This window comes from Nematolebias whitei, chromosome 20, assembly GCF_014905685.2.
Source record: "Nematolebias whitei isolate Nwh7 chromosome 20, NemWhi1, whole genome shotgun sequence".
NCBI lineage: Eukaryota > Metazoa > Chordata > Actinopteri > Cyprinodontiformes > Rivulidae > Nematolebias > Nematolebias whitei.
The window spans coordinates 40,655,619-40,660,995 of record NC_056517.1 but is presented as its reverse complement, the minus strand read 5'-3'; the positions used below and the strand labels follow the sequence as shown (position 1 = coordinate 40,660,995).

The 5,377-nt window shown below is 43.7% G+C and overlaps 1 long non-coding RNA gene across 1 annotated transcript; it reads left to right on the top strand.

Moving 5' to 3' along the window:
- The first annotated feature begins 2,362 nt into the window (after positions 1–2,362).
- On the top strand, positions 2,363–5,097 carry LOC119426600. The gene is made up of 3 exons (XR_005187629.1): positions 2,363–2,513; positions 4,925–4,971; positions 5,047–5,097. It is a non-coding gene; the product is annotated as an uncharacterized LOC119426600 (long non-coding RNA).
- Positions 5,098–5,377: the final 280 nt, after the last annotated feature.

The window sequence follows — 5,377 nt, the reverse complement described above, 5'->3', positions numbered from 1 at the left end:
ACCACAATGCAAAATGATATGTTTGGAGTAAAAGCAACACAGCTCATCACCCTGAACACACCATCCCCACTGTCAAACATGGTGGTGGCAGCATCATGGTTTGGGCCTGCTTTTCATCAGCAGGGACAGGGAAGATGGTCAGAATTGATGGAAGATGGATGGGGCCAAATACAGGACCATTCTGGAAGAAAACCTGTTTGAGTCTGCAAGAGACCTGAGACTGGGACGGAGATTTATCTTCCAACAAGACAATGATCCAAAACATAAAGACACATCTACAATGGAATGGTTCACAAATAAACGTATCCAGGTGTTGGAATGAACAAGTCAAAGTCCAGACCTGAATCCAATCGAGAATCTGTGGAAAGAGCTGAAGACTGCTGTTCACAAACGCTCTCCATCCAACCTCACTGAGCTCCAGCTGTTCTGCAGGAAGAATGGGCAGAACTTCAGTGTCTCCATGTTCAAACCTGATGGAGACAAACCCCAAGAGACTTGCAGCTGGAACTGCAGCAAGAGGCGGAGCTACAAAGTGTTAACGCAAGGGGGCCCAATAATAGTGCACGCCCCACTTTTCAGATTTTTATTTGTTAAAAAAGTTTGACACATCCAATAAATTTCATTCCACTTCACGATTGTGTCCCACTTGTTGTTGATTCTTCACAAAAAATTAAAATTTTATATCTTTATGTTTCAAGCCTGAAATGTGGCAAAAGGTTGAAAAGTTCAAAGGGGCCGAATACTTTCGCAAGGCACTGTATGTTTGTCTGATGTGTCTACCGGTCTACCTGTGTCTATCTATATATACCTGCATTTACCTGTCTACTACTTGCAGCTATCTGTAACTACCCGTCTACCTGTGTCTACTTGTGTTTACCTGTGTCTACCTGCATTTACCTGCCTTCCTGCGTCTATCTGCATTTTAACAGTTTTGTCTGTTTCTGCTTTTATTGACCTGTGTGACAGACCTCAGATGGCTGCAGCAGTTCTGACAGTTGGAGGTGAGTTTTATGTGAACAATAAATAAACCTCTGGGTCCTCTTGGCACCAATTATCGGTTAATGAATCTCTCGTTCTTGGTGTTTCAGACTATGAGCTGCAGGTCAGTCTATCAGAGGCTCTGTGTCGCCTGACACCTCGCCGGGACCGTCAGCAAAAAGTCCATCAGTGGTTCTCCTGCCATGACATCAGCTCTGCCTTCTGTAAAATAAGAGATGCAGATTTTGAAGTGGTGAGTGGCTCATGTTCTTTTGGACACTTGTTGTACTGTAGATCCTGATCCTGGTTCTGCCTACAGGACTGCAGACGGTTCTTAAACTTTGTTAACCGTTACCATGGAAACCAGAGGAGGTAATGCACCTTAATGTTGTTTACACCAACTCTGAGATAATAACCATGGTTAACTTTTGACTGGTTTTGTCCATCAGGGTGTACACCTTGCCCTGCCTGCGAGCATTCCTTGGTTCTACTCAAGTATGACATTTCACCTGAAGCTCTTAAACCCTCTGCACCTCCTGAGAGCTCATGATGTTTTTTCTTCCAGCTATTTCAACCGAAAGATGACAAACTGGATGAGTTCTGGGTTGATTTTAATGTGGGTTCAGGTTGTGTGAGCTTTTTCATCGACGATCCTCAGGTTGGTTCTCACCTGCCTCATCTTTGCAGAGCATGTAGAACCAGAAAATGTTCTACAGATGTGTTGAAAGATGATTTCCTGTTAGGGTTTCCTTTGGGCTTCGATCCACCTGCTGAAGGAGGATGTGGGTCATTATAATCTGCAGGTACAACATGATGGTAAGTACAGTCATTTTAACCTGTAAAATCCAATACACTGGTGAAGTGGTGCATAAATGGACTTTATCTAACGATCTGTAAATATACAAAGACAAATTGATTTATGTGGCCTTCATCACTTTATTTAAATATAACATTTCTGACAAATATTATTTTGTGCACTCATTGATGTTAATTGTGTTTTCCCATGATGCACTGGGGCAGAAATGGTCCTCAGCATCAGGCTGACCAATCCCATCATGCATTGCGGCAGCAGAGGTCAGACAATGAAGCTGAGCTTCGACTGTGAACACCACCAAGAGCTGGAGGAAGCTGCAGCAAGGGTCTTTGACGTACCTGTCTGTCTACACACCTGTCTCTTCCCATTGTCACAGATGTTGTTGTGGTTGCTCCCCATTTTCTCCTGATTTAGTCCTTTTTGTCAACTTTAATTTCACCTGACAAACTGGAGTCATTTTCTCCAAAATGATGATGTTTAACTGAAATCTTGTTGAATATCAGAGGACATGTTTTTATTGCTTCGTCTGCAGCTATATTAAAATGTTACGACTGTTGGTTAAATGCAGAATGTGCCCATTGTTTTGGTTTACCGTAGAAAGAACCGAGCTCCTCCCAACAATCAGCAACAGGTGGAACAGTCCAGATGTCCTCCTTGGTAGACAAACGTAAGGATAAAATCTACAGCTGGAAGAAATCACCGAACAAGAGTCAGTTGAGAGGTGAGATGTTAAGGGTGCATTCACACCAGCCCTGTTCAGTCCGCTTTAATCCAACTCCAGCTCGTTTTCCTAGAAAGTCCAGTTCATTTAGGGAGGTGTGAACGCACCATCGAACTCTGTCACGGAACAAAAAGGCGAACTCTGGCCCGGGCTAAAACCTAGGTCTCGGTCCGGTAGAAGAGAACTCCAGCGCGGTTCGAGTGCAGTGTGAATGTAAACAGACCGGGCCGCTCCACAGGACAAACAAACACGCATTTCTCTGACCTCATATGGAGCCGTCAGCTGCCTTGTGTGAAAAACAATATTCTCCATGGTCTTCTGTCTCATCTTCTGCTCATGCCAAGTCCATTTTTGAAAAATGACAAAATATAACTCCTAAAACTGCTAAAACTTGATGCCACTTCGTTTTTCTTGAGCATGTGATCAGCTGGTTCTGGTTGTCAGCAGCAAACTGGTTGATCCACTCTGAGAAGGTGCTATTTAAGAGACTGACCTGAATACAGCACCTCAGACTGAGGAAGTCCTCAGGATGAGAGACGAAACGTTTCTATATTTTTTTGCTTTGTTTTGTTTTTTGGTTTTTTAATGTCCAGAGGACCAGATGGAACTTTTTTGGATTTTCTACCTGGATTATTGAGCATGCATCAGGACACTTCGTTTTTGTTTTTATTTACAGAAGAAGAAGAAGACGTGTCTTCAGAGGTTTTTGTGTCGTTTCTTTCAGTAGTTCTTGGTGCAGCGCCCCCACAGGCGAGCGGGGGAACAGGTTGGTTCAACAGGTTGACTTGACTGCACAGTGCAGTGTGAATGCAAACGCACCAGCTCAAATGTAACAAAAGATCATGAATATTGGTCCCGAACCGAACTGAGTCTACCGGACTATCTGGTGTGAAAACGACCTAACTGCATCCATATGTCTCCTCTTTGTCTTTTTCCTGGCAGCTGCATCTGTAACATCCTTCTACCAATATACCCACAGTCCCTCCTCTTGACATGTCCAAACCATCTCAGTCTGGTCTCCCTAACTTTATCTCCCAGTTGTTCAACTTGTGCTGTACCTCTAATGATCTAATTCCTAATCTTCTCCATCCTTGTCACTCCTAAGGAAAACCTTAGCATCTTCATTTCTGACACTTCCAGTTCTGTCTCCTGTCTTTTTGTCCATGTCTCTCTCCAGACCATACAATATAGCTGGTCTCACCACTGTCTTGTAAACAACAAAGTCCATGCTCAATAATCCAGGTATAAAATCCAACATTTTTCAGTCGGGTCATCTGGACAGTTTCTTTTTTTTGTGCTGAAACGTTTCGCCTTTGATCCGGAAGGCTTCATCAGTCAAGGAAACGCACAACAAAACTGATTCTTCCCCCAACAGCTTACTCCGAAGTGGAACAAACCAGTTCTGCTTGTGATCTGTCTTGTAAACTTTTCTTTTGACCTTTGCTGACACCTTTTTGTCACAAATCACTCCTGAAACTTTTCTCCATCACTCCATCCTGCCTGGACTCTCTTCTTCACCTCTTCACCACACTCCCCATGTTCCTGGACAGTGGACCCCGAGTCCTTGAAGTCCTGCACCTTTGTGACCTCTGCTCCTTGTAGCCTCACTGTTCCACCTCCTCCCTCTCATTCACACACATGGACTCTGTCTTACTACGGCTGACTTTCATTCCTCTTCTTTCAAGTGCATACCTCCACCTCTCCAAGTTCTCCTCCACCTGTTCCCTGTTCTCACCACAGATCACAATGTCATCTGCAAACATGATCGTCCACGGGGATTCTTGCCTGACCTCATCTGTTAGTCGGTCCATCACCGGAGTAAACAAGAAGGGGCTCAGAGCCGATCCTTGATGCACTCCCACCTCCACCTTTAAGCTATCTGTCACTCCTACACCACATCTCACCACTGTCCTGCTGTCCTCATGCATGTCCTGCTGTTCTCATGCATGTCCTGTACCAGTCTAACATACTTTTCTGCCACTCCAGATCTTCTCATGTAACACCACACTTTCCTCTTCTCCCTCTGTCTCCCGACACATTTCGCTCCTCGTGGTCTTCGACTAACAGTAGCTCAATTTCCGCCGGCACCCTGTTTGTCAACAGCACCGGTGGAGGTCGTTATTAACCCGGGCCTCGACCGATGCAGTATGGTTTTGCTTTTATGAACTCACATTATGGTTTTGGCAAAAGTGTTTTACATCAGATACCATTCCTGACACAACCCTCAGCATTTACCCGGGCTTGGGACCGGCACAAGAGATACACTGGCTTGTGCTCCCTAGTGGCTGGTTTTCTTCACGAGTATTTAAACAAATTGTGCTAATGAAAGTTAACAGATTTATTGTCAAAGGTCATGATTTAATTTCTCAAATAAAAGGAAAAACAGGAAGCTAATAATCATCTCTCTTCAGTTTTACCCGTGTCTCCTCCAAGCAGCAAAGATTCATCTACATCAAAGGTAACAACAACAACAACAACAACAACAACGACACAAACAAAGTGTTTGTTTCTAAAGTTTGATGTTTCTTTAAAGCCCAGAGCCAAAAGTCGAGCAGAAATTCTGTTTGATCAGATCCAACACTCAAGTCCAAAGTTAAACTGTGAGTAAACTCGTTTCCTCTGTTAAAAATGACACGTTGTAAAAAGGATACAAACAAGTTCATGGTGTAAACGAGTTTTATAGAAAGGTTGTAAACAAATTGTTACAAACAGTCTAGAAAGGGACTATTTGAACAAGCTGTAAATGGATTAGAAAATGGCTGTAAAAAGAATAGTCAGTGTTTAAATGGTTTACAGCTGGGCTGCGTACGAACTGGAGCCGAACTGCTTGGAGCTGAACAAGTTGGTCCAAGGTTACAGTTGAA